Here is a 24533-nt window from a genome sequence, read left to right on the forward strand (position 1 = left end):
TCAACTTCACACCTTACAACTCAGGTAAGAACCCCTTCTTTGACTGATCTATTTTGAACTCTTTCAAAAACATGTCAAGGTGTGCGTTCTTTGAAAGTATCATCAGGCGTCTTGATCTATTTCTATAGATCTTGATGCCCAATATGTAAGCAGCTTTATCCAGGTCTTCCTTTGAAAATCACTCTTCAAACAACCGTTTATGCTTTCCAGAAATTCTACATTATTTCAGATCAACAATATGTCATCCACATATACTTATCAGAAATATTGTAGTGCTCCCACTCACTTTCTTGTAAATACAAGTTTCTAGCAAACATTGTATAAACCTAAAAGCTTTGATCACTCCATCAAAACATATATTCCGATTCCGAGATGCTTGCTCTAGTCCATAGAAGGATTGCTGGAGCCAGCATACCTTTTAGCATCCTTAGGATCGAAAAAACCTTTTATTGTATCACATACAACTTTTCTTACGAAAACTGGTAAGAAAACTTGTTTTGACATCCATCTGTAAGATTTCATAATCGAAAAATACAGCTAATGCTAACATGATTCCGACGGACTTAAGCATCGCTACGGGTGAGAAATTCTCATCGTAGTCAACTCCTTGAACTTGTGAAAAGACTCTTTCCCACAAGTCGAGCTTCATAGACGGTAACATTACCGCCCACGTCCGTCTTCTTCTTAAAGATCCATTTATCTCAATGGCTTGCCGATCATCGGGCAAGTCCACCAAAGTCCATACTTTGTTCTGATATGGATCCTATCTCGGATTTCATGGCTTCTAACCATTTGTCGGAATACGGGCCCACCATCGCTTCTCCATAGCTCGTAGGTTCATTGTTGTCTAACAACATGATATCTAAGACAGGATTACCGTACCACTTAGGAGTAGTACATATCCTTGTCGACCTACGAGGTTCGATAGCAACTTGATCCGAAGCTTCATGATCACTATCATTAACTTCCTATTCAACAGACGTAGGCTCCACAGAAAACATCTTTCTGTGTTGCATCACTCTCTGGTTGAAGTAAAGGTTCGACAACCTCATCAAGTTCTATCTTCCTCCCACTCAATTCTTTCGAGAGAAACTCCTTCTCGAGAAAGGACCCGTTCTTAGCGACAAACAATTTGCCCTCGGATCTGAGATAGAAGGTATACCCAACTGTCACCTTTGGGTATCCTATGAAGATGTGTTTGTCCGCTTTGGGTTCGAGCTTCTCCGGCTGAAGCCTTAAGCATCGCAGCCCCAAACATTAAGAAACGACAACTTTGGTTTCTTGCCAAACCAATGTTCATACGACGTCGTCTCAACGGACTTAGATGGTGTCCTATCTAAAGTGAATGCAGCTGTCTCTAACGCATAACCTCAAAATGAAAACGGTAGATTGAAGAGACATCATAGATCGCACCATATCTCATAGTGTTCGATTACGACGTCCGGACACACCATTACCTTGTGGTGTTCCAGGTGGCTTCAACTGTGAAACAATTCCACAATGTCTTAAGTGATTGCCAAACTCATAACTCAGAAAATCCCCTTTTGATCAGATCGTAGGAACATGATCTTATTGTTATGATGATTCTTAACTTCACTCTGAAATCGCTTGAACTTTTCAAACGTTTCAGACTTGTGCTTCATTAAGTAGATATACCTATATCTACCCAAATCGTCAGTGAAGATGAGAAAATAGCGATATCCACCGCACGCTTCAATTCTCATTGGATCACACGCATCAGCATGTATGATTTCCAACAAGTCACTTGCCCGTTTCATTGTACCTGAAAACGGGGTCTTAGTCATCCTGCCCATGAGGCATGGCTCGCATGTGTCAAGCGATTCAAAATCAAGTGACTCCAAACATCCATCGACATGGAGTTTCTTCATGCATCTTACGCCAATATGACCTAAGCGGCAGTGCCACGAGAAAGTGGTACTATCATTATTAACTCTACATCTTTTGGCGTGAACATGTGTATTACCACGACCGAGATTCAATGAACCATTCACATAGGGTGCATGACCATGAAAGGTATCATTCATGTAAACAGAATAACCATTATTCTCTAACTTAAATGAATGACCGTATTGCAATGAACATGATCTAATCATATTCATGCTCAACGTAGACACCTGATAACATTTATCTAGGTTCAATACTAATCCCGAAGGCAGATGGAGCGTGCGATGGTGATCTCATCAACTTTGGAAACACTTCCAACACACATCGTCACCTCGCCCTTAGCCAGTCTCCGTTTAGTCCGTAGCTTTTGCTTCAAGTCACCAGTAATAGCAACTGAACCGGTATCCAATACCCAGGTGCTACCAGGAGTACTAGCGAGGTACACATTAATAACACGTATATACTTTGTTGAAGTTGCCAGCCTTCTTATCTACCATGCATTTGGGGTAATTCCGCTACCAGTGACCGTTCCCCTTACAATAGAAGCACTTAGTCTCGGGTTTGGGTTCAACCTTGGGTTCCTTCACTGGAGCGGCAACTGGTTTGCCATCCATGAAGTTTCCCTTCTAGCCCTTGCCCTTCTTGAAACCAGTGGTCTTGTTAAACCATCAACACTTGATGCTCCTTCTTGATTTCTACCTTTTGCGGTCTTAAGCACCGCGAACAGCTCCGGGATCAACTCCATCCCTTGCATGTCATAGTTCATCACGAAGATCTAGTAGCTTAGTGATAGTGGCTAGAGAACTCTATCAATCACTATCTTATCTGGAAGTTTAACTCCCACTTGATTTAAGTGATTGTAGCACCCAGACATTCTGAGCACATGCTCACTAGCTGAGCTATTCTCCTCCATCTTGTTGGCAAAAACTTGTCAGAGGTCTCACACCTCTCAACACGGGCATGAGCCTGAAATCCCAATTTCAGCTCTTGGAACATCTCATATGTTCTATGGCGTTCAAAACGTCATTGGAATCCCGATTCTAAGCCGTAAAGTATGGTGCACTAAACTATCAAGTAGTCATCAGGATGTGTCTGTCAGGTGTTCACAACATCCACAGACGACGTTGTAGGGGTTTGCACATCGAGCGGTGCATCAAAGACGTAAGCCTTCTGTGTAGCAGTGAGGACACTCCTCGGACTACGGACCTAGTCCGCATCATTGCTTACAATATCTTTCAACTTAATCTTTCTCTAGGAACGTATTGAAACAGGGAGCTACAACGTGAGCTATTTATCTACAACATATTTGCAAAGACAATTTAGACTATGTTCATGATAATTGAGTTCATCTAATCAAATTATTTAATGAACTCCCACTCAGATAGACATCCCTCTAGTCATCTAAGTGAACATGATCCGAGTCAACTAGGCCGTGTCCGATCATCACGTGAGACGGACTAGTCAACATCGGTGAACATCTTCATGTTGATCGTATCTTCTATATGACTCATGCTCGACCTTTCGGTCTTCCGTGTTCCGAGGCCATGTCTGTACATGCTAGGCTCGTCAAGTCAACCTAAGTGTATTGCGTGTGTAAATCTGGCTTACACCCGTTGTATTCGAACGTTAGAATCTATCACACCCGATCATCACGTGGTGGCTTTGAAACGACGAACCTTCGCAACAGTGCACAGTTAGGGGGAACACTTTTCTTGAAATTTTAGTGAGGGATCATCTTATTTAAGCTACCGTCGTTCTAAGAAAATAAGATGTAAAACATGATAAACATCACATGCAATCAAATAGTGACATGATATGGCCAATATCATTTTCTCCTTTTGATCTCCATCTTCGGGGCTTCATGATCATCGTTGTCACCGGCATGACACCATGATCTCCATCATCGTGTCTTCTTGAAGTTGTCTCGTCATCTATTACTTCTACTACTATGGCTAACGCTTTAGCAATAAAGTAAAGTAATTACATGACGTTTATGTTGACACGCAGGTCATAAATAAATAAAGACAACTCCTATGGCTCCTGCCGGTTGTCATACTCATCGACATGCAAGTCGTGATTCCTATTACAAGAACATGATCAATCTCATACATCAGGCATATATCAGATCTCTCTCTTGTGGCCATATCACATCACAAGGCATATGCTGCAAAAACAAGTTAGACGTCCTCTAATTGTTGTTGCAAGTTTTTATGTGGCTGCTATAGGTTTCTAGCAAGAACGTTTCTTACCTACGCCAAAACCACAACGTGATATGCCAATTTCTATTTACCCTTCATAAGGACCCTTTTCATCGAATCCGATCCGACTAAAGTGGGAGAGACAGACACCCGCTAGCCACCTTATGCAACTAGTGCATGTCAGTCGGTGGAACCAGTCTCACGTAAGAGTACGTGTAAGGTCGGTCTGGGCCGCTTCATCCCACGATGCCGCCGAATCAAGATAAGACTAGTAACGGCAAGTAAATTGACAAAATCGACGCCCAACAACTGTGTTCTACTCGTGCATAGAAACTACGCATAGACCTAGCTCATGATGCCACTGTTGGGGATCGTAGCAGAAATTTAAAATTTTCTACGCATCACCAAGATCAATCTATGGAGTAATCTAGCAACGAGGGGAAGGAGAGTGCATCTACATACCCTTGTAGATCGCTAAGCGGAAGCGTTGCAAGAACGCGATGAAGGAGTCGTACTCGCAGCGATTCAGATCGCGGTTGATTCCGATCTAAGCGCCGAACAACGGCGCCTCCGCGTTCAACACACGTGCAGCCCGGTGACGTCTCCCACGCCTTGATCCAGCAAGGGGAGAAGGAGAGGTTGGGGAAGACTCCATCCAGCAGCAGCACGACGGCGTGGTGGTGAAGGAGGAGCGTGGCAATCCTGCAGGGCTTCGCCAAGCACCGCGGGAGAGGAGGAGGACTTGGGAGAGGGGGAGGGCTGCGCCAGAACTTGGGTGCGGCTGCCCTCCCACCCCCACATATATATAGGGGCAAGGGAGAGGGGGCCCGGCCCCCTCAGATCCAATCTGAGGAGGGGGCGGCGGCCAGGGGGGTTGCCTTGCCCCCCAAGGCAAGGGGGGCGCCCCCTTTAGGGTTCCCCCAAACCCTAGGCGCATGGGCCCTAGGGGGAGGCGCCCAGCCCACTAAGGGGCTGGTCCCTCTCCACACACAGCCCATAGGGCCCTCCGGGGCAGGTGGACCCTCCCGGTGGACCCCCGGAACCCCTTCGGTGGTCCCGGTACAATACCGGTAACCCCCCGAATTATTCCGGTGACCGTATGATGACTTCCCATATATAAATCTTTACCTCCGGACCATTCCGGAACTCCTCATGACGTCCGGGATCTCATCCGGGACTCCGAACAACATTCGGTAACCACGTACATCTATTCCCTATAACCCTAGCGTCATCGAACCTTAAGTGTGTAGACCCTACGGGCTCGGGAGTCATGCAGACATGGCCGAGACAACTCTCCGGTCAATAACCAACAGCGGGATCTGGATACCCATGTTGGCTCCCACATGCTCACGATGATCTCATCGGATGAACCACGATGTCAAGGATTCAATCAATCCCATATACAATTCCCTTTGTCTATCGGTATGATACTTGCCCGAGATTCGATCGTCGGTATCCCGATACCTTGTTCAATCTCGTTACCGGCAAGTCTCTTTACTCGTTCCGTAACACATCATCCCGTGATCAACTCCTTGGTCACATTGTGCACATTATGATGATGTCCTACCGAGTGGGCCTAGAGATACCTCTCCGTTACACGGAGTGACAAATCCCAGTCTCGATTCGTGCCAACCCAACAGACACTTTCGGAGATACCCGTAGTGCACCTTTATAGCCACCCAGTTACGTTGTGACGTTTGGCACACCCAAAGCACTCCTACGGTATCCGGGAGTTGCACAATCTCATGGTCTAAGGAAATGATACTTGACATTAGAAAAGCTTTAGCATACGAACTACACGATCTTGTGCTAGGCTTAGGATTGGGTCTTTGTCCATCACATCATTCTCCTAATGATGTGATCCCGTTATCAACGACATCCAATGTCCATGGTCAGGAAACCGTAACCATCTATTGATCAACGAGCTAGTCAACTAGAGGCTTACTAGGGACATGGTGTTGTCTATGTATCCACACATGTATCTGAGTTTCCTATCAATACAATTCTAGCATGGATAATAAACGATTATCATGAACAAGGAAATATAATAATAACCAATTTATTATTGCCTCTAGGGCATATTTCCAACACTTTTCTCTTCATAATTCTCCGCTGATTCATGATCTGTCGAATGTTATGACATCCCCAAAGAAGGAGTACTGCAGCCTGCTGCGCCCACTTGGCCACATCAGATTCTTGATCCTACCATCACTGTACGCTTGGACCCTGTATGTGAAGTGTGGATCTTTAGCTCAATCTCCACAAACACGTCCATCGTCTTCTTTACATCATCATCCACTTGGTCATTGTTTATCTTGCCACATAGATTACCCAAAGACCTCTTTGTGAATGGAATGTTTTCCCTCGACCTAGAGAAGCCTCCTATGATACTGTACTCCTTAGGGAGGTTGACATTTTTCTGCCTTAACTGCTTCACAAGATCCCTGGTGTAAACATCTATGTGCTTGTGTGATGGCCAGTGGGTTATCTCACCAAAGTTAGGGGAAAGAGACTAGTTGTGCGTATCTCTATGCTCCGCAATATACCAACCATTGTCTTCTCTGCTCGCAGAAGCCTTATAAGAGCAGGACATTCGCATCGGCAAGACCTTGTTTTCTCAACACCAGCTTTCCCCTGCAAAAAATTTACCAAATTTCGTCGGTTAGTAATTCTTGACAACCTTATCAACTCAATTGATTCATTGAAGTAGTACCTAGAAGCAAAAACTCGTACTCACAGTGCACCCACAAACTATTTCCTGCATGCATTTTGTCCTCTCCATGTTCAGCTAGCTCTTATCGTATCGAATGCCAAAAGGCCTTCTCCCATGAGTACAAATTCTAGAAGTCATATGCCTCACCCACCGAGTCAAATGTAGAGCCAATAACTAATGTAATCACATTATCAGCTGGGTTCCCAACAAAGCTCCCGACAGCCTTCTCAAATGCATTGACGCGGATTTGGGCAAGGTGCTCTGCTAGGTGCTGCAGCTCCAATCGTCAACCTTGCCAAAGTAGGCAACTATGAAATTAGTTTCCAAGGTTTCAACCATCATATCATGCTAACTAAGTGCATCTTATGCCCTAGTTCTTCTAATCCAGCGGTCAATTTTTTTAAACTCACCCTAAATTTTTTAATTCCTGCAGAAATATGATTTTCTTTCCTATTCTGTCATAATACATACACTAATTGAGCAAAACAATGACTCATTTTATCCTGCTCTAAATTGAATGCATGACCAAATACATCACTAACCTTTTGTTCCACCCAGGGGCTCAGGGATTCATCTTTCCAGTTGACAGCTCTGAAGCCGGGGGAGAGCTCTCCCTCCTTTCCGCCGCCACGTCAGCGACCGCCAAGATCTGGGTGCTCGCGCTGCCATCCGCTAGTGCCAGCTCCCCCGCACCCTGTTCCGCCACAGTCCATCTCTCATCGTCGGTGCCTGCTCCACCACACCCTGCTCCGGCAGTTGCTGCTCCGGCACAGGAGGTGGCACCATACTGTCGCCTACCTCCTCCAGGAAAGTGGATCTGTTCGCTGAGGAACCAAATCCATCTCAACCACTAAATCCAGATCACTAATCCAGGGACTAAACCACGTGAAAAAGAAGGATTTACATACTCGCGTATGGACTACATCAAGAACTCCAAGGCCGGTCGCCACTTGCTGGCCTTCTGTGATGGCCTGGCTTATTAGGGATGATAGACTACTCATATCAATAAGGAATTCCTTCTTTTCCGGGAGCCCATTCGGGAACTCCAAAGTTAAGCGTGCTCAGCTTGGAGTAGTGTCAGGATGGGTGACCGACCGGGAAGTTGCTCCCGGGTGCGCTGAGTGAGGACAAAGTGCGCAGAAAAGACTAGTATTGATCTATGGGGCCAGTCTAGATCCCGCCAGGAGTAACGACCACCGACGGGTGTGTCCGGGGCGTTACAAGTTGGTATCAGAGCCGACCCTCGCGGTTAAACGAATGGTTGCGGACAGGTGCGCAGTCATGTTGTTCATGACGTTTGTGACCCATCGTGGCACACGGCATGGCACATGTACTAGACTGGAAGCACAGACGTATGTGCCAAGAGGGAACGTTCCTGTGGCCCAACGAGGACGTCGGTTCCTCTAAGTGGGATAGAACTCCAAAGTTAAGTGTGCTCAGCTTGGAGTAGTTTCAGGATGGGTGACCGACCGGGAAGTTGCTCCCGGGTGCGCATGAGTGAGGACAAAGTGCGCAGAAAAGACTAGTATTGATCTATGGGGCCAGTCTAGATCCCGCCAGGAGTAACGACCACCGGCGGGTGTGTCCGGGGCATTACATGCACTTTGCCATGCCATGCATATTTAAACCGGACATGCATCATACTTGATTGTGCATCATGCCATGTTTATGTGATGGTTGTTTACTATGTTGCTTGCTTCTTTCCGGGTTGCTTCTCTCGTTAGCTTCGGTTTCGTTCCGGAGTTGTGAGGATCCGTTCGACTCCGTCCGTTTGTCTTCTTCATGGACTCGTTCTTCTTCCTTATGGGATTTCAGGCAAGATGGCCATACCCTCGAAATCACTTCTATCTTTGCTTGCTAGTTGTTCGTTTTATCGCTATATCACGCTACCTACCACTTGTTATATCATGCCTCACATATTGCCATGTCAAGCCTCTAACCCACCTTCCTAGCAAACCGTTGTTTGGCTATGTTATCGCTTTTGCTCAGCCCCTCTTATAGCATTGCTAGTTGCAGGTGAAGCTGAAGTTTGTTCCATGTTGGAACATGGATATGTTCGGATATCACAATATCACTTATTTAATTAATGCATCTATATACTTGGTAAAGGGTGGAAGGCTCGGCCTTATGCCTGGTGTTTTGTTCCACTCTTGCCGCCTTAGTTTCCTTCATACCGGTGTTATGTTCCTTGATTTTGCGTTCCTTACGCGGTTGGGTGTTATGGGAACCCCTTGACAGTTCGCTTTGAATAAAACTCCTCCAGCAAGGCCCAACCTTGGTTTTAACATTTGCCACCTAAGCCTTTTTCCCTTGGGTTCTGCAGACTCAAGGGTCATCTTTATTTTAACCACCGGGCTAGTGCTCCTATGAGTGGTTGTCCAAACTAGGCGATGTCCGTCGCCCCCTGGGCAACCAGGATCTATGCCAACCCGACGTCTTGCCCATCCGGTGTGCCCTGAGAACGAGATATGTGCAGCTCCTATCAGGATTTGTCGGCACATTCGGGCGGCCTTGCTGGTCTTGTTTTACCATTGTCGAAATGTCTTGTAACCGGAATTCCGAGACTGATCAGGTGTTCCCGAGAGAAGGAATATCCTTCGTTGACCGTGAGAGCTTGTGATGGGTTAAGTTGGGACACCCCTGCAGGGTTTGAACTTTCGAAAGTTGTGCCCGCGGTTATGGGCAGATGGGAATTTGTTAATGTCTGGTTGTAGAGAACTTGACACTTGACTTAATTAAAATGCATCAACCGCGTGTGTAGCCGTGATGGTCTCTTTTCGGCGGAGTCTGAGAAGTGAACACGGTTCTTGTGTTATGGTTGTGCATAAGTAGTTTCAGGATCACTTCTTGATCACTTCTAGTTTCACGACCGTTGTGTTGCTTCTCTTCCCGCTCTTATTTGCGTATGTTAGCCACCATATATGATTAGTCTTGCTGTAGCTCCACCTCATTACCCTATCCTACCCTTAAGCTTAAATAGTCTTGATCTCGCGGGTGTGAGATTACTGAGTCCTCATGGCTCACAGATACTTCCAAATAGTTACAGGTGTCGAGGATATGAGTGCAGGTGACGCAACCCAGCTCAAGTGGGAGCTCGATTAAGATCTTGTTCGTTGTTTTGTTTCGTTTCCTGTTGATCAGTAGTGGAGCCCAGTTGGGACAATCGGGGATCTAGCATTTGGGGTTGTCTTTCTTTTATTTTGGTTCCATAGTCGGACCTTGATTGTACTCTGGATGATGTATGTTTAACTTATATTTGTGCGAAGTGGCGATTGTAAGCCAACTCTTTATCCCTTTCTTATTCAGTACATGGGATTGTGTGAAGATTACCCCTCTTGCGACAAACCTACCATGCGACTATGCCTCTAAGTCGTGCCCCGACACGTGGGAGATATAGCCGCATTGTGGGTGTTACAAGTTGGTAATCAGAGCCTTCTCCGACTTAGGAGCCCCCTGCTTGATCGAATCGCTGATGTTGTTGAGTCTAGAACAAAATGTTTTGAGTCTTAGGATTATATATATATATCAGACAGTAGGATTCTTTTTACTCCTCAGTCCCTTCGTCGCTCTGGTGAGGCCTCCTAACATAGAAGTTTTGACTCTTCTCTCCTCAAATTTCACGAAAAAAATTATGATCACGGGGTATCTTGGAATCGTTCCGATGGTTTTGTGACGAGAACATTGTTCTTGGTGCCTCCTGACATTTAGGGGTTGTGGCAGTGTCCCGGGGAGTTGAGCTCCAAGGTGTTTTTGTCACAATTTTATCGTTGCAGTTCTGGAATACCTGAGCGCGCCGACATCGAAAATCTCTTTTATGAAGTTGTTGGTGAGATAACCTCGACGCCACCCAGTACTGGGCGGGAGTTCGGGAGTATTGCCATAACTCGTATAATGGATGCTTTTCGAAGGTTCAGGTACACGATTTCATGCTTCCCTGTATCCCCAACACCTGATTGCATAACCAGAAAGTTTCGGGAGTTTTATAGGTGGGAATTCAAGTATCACATAGGATATCCTTCCAACAAACACATGATACGATGGGGTCTCTCCAGCGGGTGTAGGTGCGACATATGCCAACGGGTGGCTTATCATTGTGGGAGCCAGTAAGACGTCGCCGGTGCCTGGAAGCGGGATGAGGCGAAGACATGCACGCCGGCGAATCTTACCCAGCTTCGGGGCTCTCCGTGGAGATAACACCCCTACTGCTGCTCTGCGGGGTCTCCGCATGATCACTAGATGAACGAGTGGCTACAAGATGCTCCTTGAGCTGTTTGGCGAGAGGAAGAAGAAGGGCACGGCTAGCTCTCCTCTCCTCTTATGTGGTGTCTAAAACTAGCTCAGATCAACCCTTTGCATGGGTGCCCCGGGGGGTTTATATAGGCTCACCCCCGGGGGTACAATGGTAATCCGGCTGGGCGTGGGCCCAGCCGTCTGTGTCTACGCTCGCCGGCTTCTGCGCCGGCTGCTGGGGCCCGCCGGCTGGTGGGTCCCGCCGGCTGCCGGCTCCTTGGTCGACAGGCAGGCCCCACTGTCCAGGGCCTTGTCGGTGGCTGGTTACTGTTGCTCAATCCTGGTGACGAGGGCTTCGCCGAGGTGGGCGTGGCTACAGTGCCGCCGTCCGGCGGGGGATCGCTATAGCCTCACCGCGTCTTGTCTCCTTAATGGGGCGTCTCCTTCGAGGGAGGTGGCAAGCCGGCTGTGGAGAGCCGGCTCTATCTTGGGCCGACTAGGGGAGGCCTGGCCGCCTTCGGGTGTCTCTCTGCCTGAAAGGACCCACCGCCCGTGGGCCACACTGGCAGCCTGTCATGGATGACATCAGGGTCAACATGGCGACAGTGCCGCGCCGGACGGGTCATGGCCACCCGTACGGCGCACTGTGCCAGGCGTGCTCCGGGATTCGGGGGTGGCAGGCTTTACTGTAGCCATGCCCCGTCACATCGCTATTATGTGGATGCAGACTTCGAGGGTATGATCTTGACCGCTTTGTGGGAGTCGGCTTCTTGGAGTCGGCCTTCTCGCGGCCGGCTTCTTGGAGCCAGCCCTCCCGCGGCTTTCTTCATGAGGGCTAAAGTCGGGTCGCCTTCCGATAGCCGGCCTGGGAGACAGCCGGCAAGGGAAAGGCGGCCCCATGTCTTGGCTTCTTGAGGGCCGGATCGGCTCGTAATTTTTTCAGAAGGGCCAGGGGGAGACGGCTAGGCTACCCGTGGTCATTTACCGACAGTAGTCCCCGAAGCTGATCGAGCTTCGAGGCTGACAAAGGGACGAGAAGCTTGGTCAGCTTCCTATCCTGAGGAGCCGGCTTTGCTTATGCGCGCCGTCTTCGGAAAGCTCCGTTTCTTGTAGGCGGGAACGTGGGTCGGCTTGCGAGCTGACCGCGCGCCATCCCGCGGGCCACGTGGCAAGGAAAACCTGCCAACGCACGCGCACGATGGGACGCCGCCGCAGGCCCGGGCCCGCCACTCCTAGGCCTCGGCCCGAGCGCGGATCTTCTGCGGCCCACAACGGACCGCTCGCCTTCCCGCGGCGGTTTTATTACGCCATCAGGGCGCAATAATCGCGGGACGTGGGGGAGTGGGCGCAGTTGATCCCCACGTTCCCCCACGCCATGCCTCCTCGGCTCCGCCACGCGGGTCTATAAGTAGGGGGAGGAGGGGGAGCGGCAGAGGCTCGCACGTTCTCCCTCGCTCCGCCCCTTCTCGCCTTCCTTCTTCTTCTTCCCTTCGCCACCGCAGCAACTCATTGCCACGCCGTTCCGCCGTCGGACCTCTCGGTTCCTTTGGTCCCGCCGTAGCGGGGTCGTGCGCGTCTCCGCCGTCGCATCGTCTTGTTCCTCGCCGCGTCGTTCCCATGGCGTTGTCAAGCTCGTGGGATGGCTCCAACGTCCATGAGGACCACGTTGAGTTGCTCCGCCGGACGCGGCGTTTGCCGGGCGAGAACTACGTGCGGGTTCGTCAGGCGCCGGTGAGGGAGATTTCGCCGACACCGGAGGTGGGCGAGCGGATTCCTTTGAGCTTTTCTTGAATTTTACCCCCTTCCAGCCGCATCACCTCACGCCCAACGCGGTGATGCTGCTGTCGGCTTTCGTCACCCTGTGCGAGGGCTTTCTTGGGGTTCTCCCCACTCTCGAGCTCTGGGGAGAATTCTTCCAGAGCAAGCTCGGCACCGTTGTCGCGGGCGTGCCCGCCCCCTGCGGAGCCTTCATTGCCATGAGGCGGACGGGCGAGAACAATCCGTTCCCGCCCATCCCGCTGATCCAGTCGGTGAAGCTCTGGCAGAAGTCCTATTTTTACGTGAAGAACGTCGCCCAGCAAGGCGACTATCGTCAACCTGCCGGCTTACGTAGCCGGCCCGCCGGCTGGGAGGCAACCTCGTGGAGCTACCGGGCCAGGTCGTTGTCTCAGGCCGGGAACGCAGCCGTCTCCCGGCTCCGGGTGATGATCCAGTCGGAGGGCCTGACCGGAGCCGACCTGGTGGCCGCCTTCGTGGAGCGCCGAGTACTTCCGCTCCAAGGCCGGCCTCACATGATTTGCCAGATGAGCGGCCGCTTCGACCCGTGCCGGCTGAGCACCAGGGAGATGCCTCATGCAGAGGTGTCTTACATGGTGAACTACATCTCCAACTGCAAGCTCGCCGAGGATTGGCGATACGGCAAGGGGCCGTATTCTCGCGCCAACCCTCCGCCTGCCGTAAGTTTTTCTTCTTTTCTTCCTTTTGTAGTCGGCCTCATGATAGCCGACCTCTGATCAGTTGGTTTGCCCTTAGCAGAACCCTCTTCTTCCGCCGACGGCCGGGGCCGCAGGGGTAGAGCGCCAGCTCCTCCCCGACCGCACGGTGGACGACCCCGACGACCCGGACCTGGGAGCGGCCGCCATGGAAGATGCCATCATGGGGGAAGGCGACGAGGCAGGAGGCGCGGGGCTCGGGGCCGGCCTCGAGGACTGGGCGGACGATGACGAGGTCGAAGCCCCCCGCACCCCAGCCGGCGCTTGATCATCAAGGCGCGGGCCCGTCGCGCCGGCTGCCGGCGCCGCGTCGACCTTCTTCGGCAGCCGGCCGAAGAAATCCAAGGGTTCCACGGTGGCGACCAAGCGGGATGAGGCGGCCGTGAAGGCGGCCCACTTCCGCAAGGCGGTGAAACAGCCGCAGGCGATCTCGGCGTAATCGTCAAATGTCTTGTATATTTTTTGTTGTCCTTTTCGATTGAAGCTCTTCTAAACTTTCTTTGCTCGCCGGGCAGGGCACCGCTTTCCCTTGAGCGAGGTCCTGGCGGCTCCGTAGTCGGGCCGACTGGAGGGTCCTCAGGCTCCCGCCGCGTGGATCCCCGCGCCGACCTCATGGAGGCCACGGAGCGGAACGCACGGGAGGAGCGGGAGGCGGCGGAGCGAAGGACCGCCCAGGCGGCGAAGGAGCAGGCCGACGCGGCGGCCAAGGCCCGGGCGGAGGCGGCAGCCGCGGAGACGGAGGCGGAGGCCTCGCACAACCAGCCTCCGCTGCTCGTCGTTCCCCTCCGCGCCGTGGCCCCCGACATCCCCGTGCCCCCGTCGGAGGAGGTCGACCAAGACCCGCCGGTGATGGAGAGGAGGGAGGACCACGTGGTCTTCGTGGAGGGGGCGCCGCAGACGGCGCCGACTGGAGCGGGCCAAAGCGGCCAATCAGCCGCGGCGCCAGAGCAGCCGGCCGGGGGCGAGCCGGAGGCAGGGGCCGGCCTCGAGGTGCAGCCGGCATTTCGCCGGCGCGCAGGGGGAGCTACCTCCGCGCCGGACCGCACCGAGCTGCGGGCGCCAGCCAGACGGCGGAGGCCCTGGAGGCGGCCAGCGCCAGCACGTCCGAGTGGACGCCCAGCGGGGGGACGGCCGAGCTGAACACGGCGGCCCAGGAGGTCCTGGAGCCGGCTTCAAGCCCAGGCCGCTTCGCTGCAGCGATACACCCAAGAGTTCCTCGCGATGCGGACCGTCATCCGGGTGAGCCCTCTGGCCTTGGTTGTTTTGTTTTTTGATTTCTTCCGTGGGGGCGCGTCAGCGCACCCACTGGGTGTAGTCCCCGAGTTCGGAGTCGGCTGCTGAGCAGGCGGCTTGGAACTTACTAGGTCCTGACAGCTATCTTATTCTTGCATCCTGTCTGATCTTCCAAGAATACCATATCCTCCGTGCTGCTGCCTTCAACTCCCAGGCTCAGGAGCTGGGTCGGAAAACCGAGGACCTGACCAACAGCCGGAGTGGGTGCTTTGTCTCGTTCATCTCCTGTGTGGGCGCGTCAGTGCACCCACTGGGTGTAGTCCCCGAGATTCGGGCCGACTGCTGAGCAGTTGGGTCGGATCTTCCCTGACGACTTCTTCCTTATTGATTTTTCCTTTGTCTTCATGCTTGCAGGAGCCAATGCCGACTTGAGGGGGCAGCTCAGCCAGGGCCCAGGCCGCCCCTTCGCGCCAAGGAAGCCGAGTACAACGCCTTGGTCCTGGAGCGTGACCGCCTGGCCAAGAAGTTGGCCGACCAGGAGGAGAGCCACAAGGCGGCCCTGAAGAAGGCGCAGGACAGCGAGGACGCCCTCAAAGCGAGTTCGAGACCGAAGCGGCGGGCTGGGCTGAGGCAAAACAAGCGCTGAGCGAGGGCTTCGGCCGGATTGAGGATCTGATCGATGGTAAGCCGCCTTCCTCACTCCTTGCTTGCCCCTTGCCCCCTGATTTGTGTTCTGACTTGTGCTGCTTTTTTTTTCTTTGCAGACTACTTCCCCGGCTACTCCGTCTTCGCCACCCAGACCATCGAGGCCCACCGCGAGGCGCGCCGGCAGGCGGGGGCTGAAATCGCGCCGGACGCGAGCCAGACGCTTGAGGAGCAACTCTTGGCGGTCCAAGCCCGGCTGCAGCTGGCTCACCGCATGCTCCTCCGCCTCCAGTGCACCGGGGCGCAGGTGTTGGCCGTCCTCTGGCCAGGCGAAACGATTCCCCGCACCCCAAGTCGGACTGCCGACTGACTGGAGGTTGCAGTTGGCCGCTTCGAGGCCTGGAAGGCATGGGCGGCCCGGCTTGGAGCTGGGCGGGCGCTGGAGTTCATCCGAGCCTGGTATCCCGGGCTGAACCTGGACCAGCTGCGCACCTGGCGGCTGGAGGCCGACGAGGAGATGGAGGAAGGTGCGGCCGGCTATCGCTCAGCGTGCCTCGACGATTCGCCGAGTGCACTGACATCAGCGTCTTTGCTCCTGAAAATAAATGACGACGGCGTTGCCCAGACCGGAGGAATGTTGGGCTGGACCCGGCAGCGGGTGAGGACTCGGGAGGAGATCGCTTCCAGCGAAGGTGAAGACGACGAAGGGAGAGGAAGGCAAAAGACGTCGAGCCGGCCGGTGAAGCGGCCAGCCCAGCCCCAGCCTGACCGTGCCTCCAGCAACGAGGCGCGTGCTAGCGCGCCCTCTGCGGGAGGTGGTGATCATGCCGAGGTTCGCCAGCCGGCCACTCCTCCAGCCAGCACTGCCGTCTCTACCGACCTGCCCGACTCGCCAGTCGCTCCCTTGGCTTAATCTGCCGTCCTTGCTTTTCCTGCTTGTTACTCTTTGAACAATTTTTTGTTAAACTTGCGCAGTTCCACCCACTGGGGGTGTATTCAAACTATGTTGAATGCTGGCCTTTCGAAGGCCTTTTGTGTAAATATGATCGTGTGTGTGTTTGGCTTCCATTCGCGTATGCTTTTTATCTTTAGGCTGTTTCCTTTGCCGCCTTCCCCTAGCTGCTGCCTTCCCAACCGGCAGCTGCTCTGCAGCCTGCGGCTAAGGAAGAACTTGGCTATATTTTATTTTATTTTTGGGGAAGGCAAGTACTCGAGCTTTCTTAGATTGAAGCGAGGTGAATGGAAGCCGGCCGGCCGGCTACTCTGGTAGTCGGTCGGTGGTGGGAGAAAAACCGGCTTTTGTTATATTAGTCCGTTAGTCCCTAGCCGTTTTTCGTGTGGGCGTCCTTTCCTGCCTTTAACTCTTGCCAGCCGGACAGCCGGTTCTTCGAACTGCGACTTTTGGCAAGAGAAGGCTTGGGTGCCGGCACACTACTTGTCTGACGGCGGGTAGGACTTCTAATATAACTCAAGGCGGCCAGTCCCCGGGCCGACTAGTCGAACCCGGTGCCGGACGAAAAAAGTGAATGTAATGACATGATCATAAGCATGATACTCTTCATTTATAGATAAAAGATGGCAGTCCCCGAGCTCTCCTCGGGGGGCCTATTGTCTCGTACTTAGTACAAAAGTTAGCGTGATACATACTGCATTTCAACTGTAAAATCTTCGGAGGAGGTTGGCGTTCCATGGTCGTTCCGACTCTTTCCGGAGTCGTCTCTCTTTCGTGCCTTCGGCTTCTGTGCGTCGATCAGGTAGTAGGAGTCATTTCCCAGCGCTCTGCTGATGACGAAGGGGCCTTCCCAAGGGGCCGAGAGCTTGTGCTGGCCGGCTGTTCGCTGGATCAGCCGGAGCACGAGGTCGCCTTCTTGGAAAGATCTTGGTTTGACCTTCCGGCTGTGGTAGCGGCGCAAGCCCTGCTGGTAGATGGCGGACCGGCTGAGGGCTAACAGCCGGCCTTCTTCCAGCAGGTCGACGCCGTCTTCTCGTGCTTCCTTGGCCTCCGCTCCTGTGTACATGGTTACCCGAGGCGAGTCGAACTCGATGTCGGTTGGGATGACCGCCTCGGCACCATACACGAGGAAGAAAGGAGTGAAGCCGGTTGACTTGTTTGGGGTAGTGCGCAGACTCCAGAGGACAGCCGGCAGCTCATCGAGCCAACAGCCGGCCGAACGTTCCAGTGGTACGACCAGTCGGGGCTTGATGCCGGAAAGGATGAGGCCGTTGGCTCGCTCGACTTGGCCGTTTGACTGCGGGTGGGCAACGGACGCTAAGTCCAACCGGATGCCCTGCGTCGCGCAGAAACGTGCCAATGCTCCCTTGGCGAAATTCGTGCCGTTGTCGGTGATGATGCTGTGTGGCACGCCGTACCGAGTTGTTATATCTGCGATGAATGTCACGGCAGTCGGCCCATTCAGCTTCTTGATCGGCTTTGCCTCAATCCATTTGGTGAATTTGTCCACGGCGACAAGCAGATGTGTCATGCCGCCGCGCCGTCTTGATGGGCCCACCATGTCCAGTCCCAAACGGGCGAAGGGCCAAGTGAGGGGAATGGTCTTGAGTGCCGAAGCCGGCATGTGTTGCTTGGAGCTGAAGACTTGGCACCCTTTGCAATGTTTAACTAACTCCTTGGCGTCATCCAAAGCAGTCGGCCAAAAGAACCCATGGCGGAAAGCTTTGGCAACGAGTGATCTTGAGGCCGCATGGTGGCCGCATTCTCCTTGGTGGATGTCTCTGAGGATTGCAATGCCCTTCTCTTGCTCGACGCATCGCTGGAAGACTCCAGTGACACTGCGCCTGACGAGCTTCTCTGTTGATGATTGTGTATGCTCCGCTCGGCGTTGGACTTGTCTTGCCTCTGTTTTAGTCAGCCGGCAGATCTTTTCGGTTTATTAGGAAGTTGAGGATGGACTGAGCCCATGATGGAGACTGCGACTTCTTCTATTTGCCAACAACGGCTACTGCGACCAGGGCGGGCGGGCTGGGTGGTGAAATGCCTGGAGTCGGCCGCCGCCTGTTGTGTTGGTGCAGTTCTCCGGGCCGACTACCGCAGTCCCCGACCTGGGTGTGGCAGTCCCCGGGTCGGGCGTAACTACGGAAGTCCCCGAGCCGCCTACTGACGTCCCCGGGCCGACTATCGAAGTCCCCGGGTCACCTGCTTGGTTCTTCGAGTCGGACCCGGCCACGTCGAGGTCAGGCGGCACGAAGATGGAATCGGACTCTGGAGACGGCTTGATAGACGGCTTGAGGAGACGTTGCAGAGAGACACCGGTTGGTATTGCCTGCCGAGTGGAGCCTATTCGAGCCAGGGTATCAGCTGGCTCGTTGTCGGCTCGCGGTACATGGAGGAACTCGCATCCTTCAAAGTACCCACTGATCTGCTGAACGAGGAAGCGGTAGCTTGCCATATTTGCGTCCTTGGCGTCCCAGTCGCCGGATGATTGCTGGACTACCAAGTCCGAGTCGCCGTAACATAGGATCCGGCGTATGCCGAGCTCTTTGGCAAGCCGGAGCCCGTGTATGAGCGCCTCGTACTCGCCACGTTGTTGGAGGGCGGCAAAGTGAATTTGCAGCGTGTATCTGAGCTTGTCGCCTTTGGGAGAGGTGAGGATGACGCCGGCTCCCAAGCCGGTGCGCATCTTGGACCCGTCAAAGTGCATGCGCCAATGAGTGGAGTCGGGAGCTGGCGGTAAGGATACTGGGTCTCGGCCCAGTCGACGAGGAAGTCGGCCAATGCTTGGGACTTGATGGTGGTGCGAGGCTGGTAGAAGATCGTGGAGGGGGCCCACTCGATGGCCCATTTCGCCACCCGGTCGGATGCATCCCGGCTAACTATGATCTCAGCAAGCGGGGCGGTGCATACGACCGTGATGGGGTGCTCTTGGAAGTAGGGCTTCAACTTCTTGGCGGCGAACTACACGCCATAGCACATCTTCTGATAGTGCGGGTAGTTCTGCTTCGAGGTAGACAACACCTCGCTCAAATAGTACACCGGCCTCTGGACCGGCTGGGCTCGGCCCTCTTCTGGGCGCTGGACTACGATGACGGTGCTGACCACCCGGCTGGTTGCAGCAATGTAGAGGAACATGGGCTCTTTCTCAGTCGGCGCCGCCAGGACAGGCGGCATGGCCAGCATCTTCTTCAGCTCGTGAAAAGCTTGGTCGGCTTGGTCATTCCACTCGAAGTGAGTGGTCTTCTTCATGAGGCGGTAGAGGGGGAGAGCTTTTCTCCGAGCGGCTGATGAAGCGTTCAGGGAGGCCAAGCACCCGGTGAACTTCTAGACGTCTCGAAGTTGGTGGGAATCGCCATTCTCTCAATGGCCTTGATCTTTATTGGGTTGCATTCGATGCCGCGTTCGGAGACCAGGAAGCCTAGGAGCTGGCGCTGGCACTCTGAACACGCATTTCTCGGGGTTGAGCTTGATCTGGAACTGGCACAGGTTCTCAAATGTTTCCTTGAGGTCCTCTAGCAAGGTGTCGCGCTTCTCCGTCTTCACCACAATGTCGTCTACGTAGACGTGGGCATTTCTGCCGAGCTGCTTGAGGAGGCACTTCTGCATGCAACGCTGAAAAGTGGCACCGACATTTCTTAAGCCGAATGTCATGTCAGGTAGCAGAAAGCTCCGAATGGCGTGATGAAGGCGGTCTTCAGGCGGTCAGCCGGATCTAGCTTTATCTGGTGGTATCTGAGTAAAACTCAACAGCTCGCATCCGGCGTGGAGTCTATCACTTGATCAATCCTTGGCAGGGCAAAGGGATCTTTGGGGCAGGCCTTGTTGAGGCTCGTGTAGTCTATACACATGCGCCACTTGTTGTTCTTCTTTAGCACGAGGACCGGGTTGGCGAGCCACTCTGGAAAGAAACCTCCATAATGAAGCCGGCTGCAGAAGCCGGGCTATCTCCTCTCCCACAATCCTTCTTTTCTCCTCCGACAGTCGGCGGAGGGGTTGTTTGACTGGTTTGCGCCTTCTCGACGTGTAGCTTGTGCTCGGCGAATTCCTCGGAACACCGGCATGTCCTTAGGGGACCATGCAAAGATATCCCGATTCTCACGGAGGAAGTCGGCGAGCTCGCCTTCCTATTTGCTGTTTAGGTTTGCCCCGATGACGGCAAACCTTTCTGGGTGCTCGGGGTCAAGAGGTATCTTCTTCGTCTTCCTTGGCCGGCTGAAGATCTTGGGATCACACTCCTTGGGATCGGGGGACAGGGCCGGCTGTTTGCCGGCCATGGCCACGACTCGGTCCAACATCTTCTTTTCTTCGGCAATCACAAGGGACTCGGCCATCCGGCTGCTGGCTGCAGCGCACTCGGAAGATTTCTTGTAATCGCCGGCTATAGGTGAGGATGCCCTTGGCGCTCGGCATCTTCATCTTGAGGTAAGCATAGTGGGGAACAGCCATGAACCTGGCCAAGGCAGGACGGCCAAGCAATGCATGGTAGGGGCTCTCAGGTCCACCACTTCAAACCAGATCGCTTCTCGGCGGAAATGATCCTTGTCCCCAAAGAGAACATCAATCTTGATCTTGCCAATGGGGGCGCAGGACAGGCCAGGTACAATGCCATGGAACACAGTCCGAGTAGGCATGAGTTGCTTCGTCTTGACGTTCAGCTTCTCCAGGGTGTCACGGTACAGGATGTTGATGCTGCTCCCGCCGTCTATCAGCACGCGGGAGAAACGGGCGGCGCGTCTGTCCGTTGCAAGGGTGGCATCCAAAACCAACGCATAAGAGCCGGGAGATGGCAATCACCTCTGGGTGGTCGGCCCGGCTCCAGCTGATAGGCTTTTCTGACCAGTGCATGTGCTCGGCGGGGTTGGTAGCGACCACGTTGACTTCCTGTGCTCTCGGCGTCTGCTACACCGGCCTTCGGGCTGGCTTGTAAAGACGACATAGGCGGCATGCTCGTCGGGGAACTCATCGTGCACAGCTCCGACTGCTGGCCGAGCGGTCGGCAGCTGCGGAGCCGGAGGCGGCGGACCAGCAGGCGGAGGCGGCGCGAGCCCTTCGCCTTTGGAGATTCGGGTGAGCCAGTGGCACTTCCGGGTTGTGTGGTTGGACGGCTTCGCGCCGCTGTGGAACTTGCATGGGGCGTCGAGAGTTTGCTCGTAGGAGAAGGCCGGCTGCCAAGCCGGCCTGCCGCCCTTCTGCTTCTTGGGTGCGGGCCGCCCTTCGGGCTGCTTGTCCTCGACTGTGGCCACCTGCCGGCTGTGGAGAGCGGCATGGGGCCCTTGCGCTTGTGGTCGTTCTGGTACGGGCGTCGGCCGGAGTCCCCCAGCCGGCGTCTTGGGCGCCGGGTTGATTACCTTCCCGGACGCGTCTACCCGGAGCTCCAGTCTTCATTGAGGAGTCGGCGGTGGCGTACTTGTCCGCTATGACCAGAAGCTCGTCGAGGGTAGTCGGCTCGTCGACAGAGGAGTTTGTGCTTAAGGAGGTGCCTTCTCGCATCCGGCGGTGAAGTATTTCTATGGCTTGCACCTCCGTGCAACCCCTTCGCAAGAGTTGCGGAGCTCTCGGCCCAACGCGTGAGTTAGTCCGCGAGTGGACTCGGCAGGGCCTTGTCACGCACAAGGAGAGCTGTCTGGGCTTGGGGAGCCCGCTTTGTAGGTTGCTGGTGAAGTTGCGGACGAAGGCTTCTGTGAAGTCTAGCCAGCTGTTGATGTGTAGGGCCTGAGGCTATTAAGCCAGGTCACGCCGTGGCCTTGCAGCATGAGGGCAACGTACTCAACGGCACGTGCCTGTTGCCGTTTGCTATGCGAACCGCGTGGGAGTAGTCGATCAACCAATCTTCCTGGCTTCACGGAGCCGTTGTAACTTGGGCGTGTCTCGGGAGCGAGAACCCTTTGGGGAAAGGGCTCGTCGCGGATTGCGGGGGCCGAAGCAAGGCGGGCCGACATCATCTTCTTCTTCTAGCGCCAGGGATCGCGCTAGGCGGTCGATCCGATGGCGGGCGTCGTTCTCGCCGACTCCTTCACGGAGACCTAGTCGGCCGCTGAGAGTCGGATGCGCGACAGGCGGTGGGGTGGGATATCTCTCCCCACGAGGCGGAGGCGGAGGCGGGTTGCCCCGCCGCTCCACGGCCCGGGGATGGCCTTCTGCGTCTCGCTCGATGGAGATCCGGGTTCGGCTTCGGCTGGCAGCCGGCTCTTTCTCGTGTCGCGCGCGGGTTTTACCCTAGTCGGCGTCCGGGTCGCGCCGTGCTCTCGGCGCGGGGGAGGGCTTTCCGCGCGGGTCGGCTTCGTGCCGCTGTGCGGCTGCATCGATTAGTTGCTGGATGCGTCTGGTCATGTGGGGGAGTTCTTCGGCCCCCAGTCCGTCTAGCTCGTCTACGGCCGCCTGGGCGGCGCGCAGGTTCTCGAGCGGAGTGGCGTAGACTGGGCGGTCGACTCCTAGCGTGTCGGCGAGGGCAGCGCCGCGCTGTCTGACAACGCCGGCTCGGCTTGGCCCGCCTGGGGGCGGCGTGCCAAAGGCGGCGCGGTCGGCTTCGCGCTGGTGGGCCTCGGTGAGGCGTCTCATGGAAGCCAACTTCCGCCCCGCGAGGAGGGCGAGGCGGCGAGCCTCCAGTGCTTCGGCGTCGGCATCGGCCGGGAGGGGGATGGACAAGTCGTGGACCCTGCATGCGGGGCGTCGAGGGCGTTCTCGCCAGAAGCGCCGCCGTGGCCGATGACCATCACCTCGGTGGTGGCGCCGTCGCAGCCATCGGCCCGGGGAAGCGGGTCGTTGTAGATCGCGAGACGTCGGTGGGGAAAGCGTCGAGCGAGGCCGTGTCGGAGTCGACAGGCATCGGATCGGTGGAGCCAACAGACTCCAAGTCCACAGCAAGCTCGCCGGAGACGTGGAGCTGGCCGAGGAGGTTGACGAGGTGGTCGGTGCCCGCGTCAGAGGCGAGCTCGTCGGAGATGAGGGTCTTGTCAAGGAGATCGGCGAGGCCGCTCGCTGCGCAGACGTTGGTGACGCCTTGCAGCGCGTCGTGGCAAGCGCCATCGGGCGTGCCGGGCTGGCTACGCTCGCTGGGGAGGAAGAGGGTTCCCGTCCAGAACAGGTCTCCGGACAACGGTGCACCTGGCCCCACGGTGGGCGCCAAATGTCGGGTGGTAGGTGCGACATATGCCAACGGGTGGCTTATCATTGTGGGAGCCAGTAAGATTCGCCGGTGCCTGGAAGCGGGATGAGGCGAAGACATGCACGCCGGCGAATCTTACCCAGCTTCGGGGCTCTCCGTGGAGATAACACCCCTACTGCTGCTCTGCGGGGTCTCCGCATGATCACTAGATGAACGAGTGGCTACAAGATGCTCCTTGAGCTGCTTGGCGAGAGGAAGAAGAAGGGCACGGCTAGCTCTCCTCTCCTCTCTATGTGGTGTCTAATAGCTCAGATCAACCCTTTGCATGGGTGCCCCGGGGGGTTTATATAGCCACCCCCCGGGGGTACAATGGTAATCCGGCTGGGCGTGGGCCCCAGCCGTCTGTGTCTACGCTCGCCGGCTTCTGCGCCGGCTGGTGGGTCCCGCCGGCTGCCGGCTCCTTGGTCGACAGGCAGGCCCCACTGTCCAGGGCCTTGTCGGTGGCTGGTTACTGTTGCCTCAACCTGGTGACGAGGGCTTCGCCGAGGTGGGCGTGGCTACAGTGCGCCGCCCCGGCGGGATCGCTGTAGCCTCACCGCGTCTTGTCTCCTTAATGGGGCGTCTCCTTCGAGGGAGGGGGCAAGCCGGCTGCGGGGAGCCGGCCCCGTCTCGGGCCGACTGGGGGAGGCCTGGCCGCCTTCGGGTGTCTCTCTGCCTGAAGGGGCCCACCGCCCGTGGGCCGCGCTGGCAGCCGTCGTGGGTGACATCAGGGTCAACATGGCAACAGTGCCGTGCCGGACGGGTCATGGCCACCCGTACGGCGCACTGTGCCAGGCGTGCTCCGGGATTCGGGGGTGGCAGGCTTTACTGTAGCCACGCCCCGTCACATCGCCGTTATGTGGATGCAGACTTCGAGGGTACGATCTTGACCGCTTTGTGGGAGCCGGCCTCTTGGAGTCGGCCTTCTCGTCCGGGCTTCTTGGAGCCGGCCCTCCCGCGGCTTTCTTCATGAGGGCTAAAGTCGGGCCGCCTTCCGATAGTCGGCCTGGGAGACAGCCGG

This window comes from Triticum urartu, chromosome 6, assembly GCF_003073215.2.
Source record: "Triticum urartu cultivar G1812 chromosome 6, Tu2.1, whole genome shotgun sequence".
Lineage (NCBI taxonomy): Eukaryota > Viridiplantae > Streptophyta > Magnoliopsida > Poales > Poaceae > Triticum > Triticum urartu.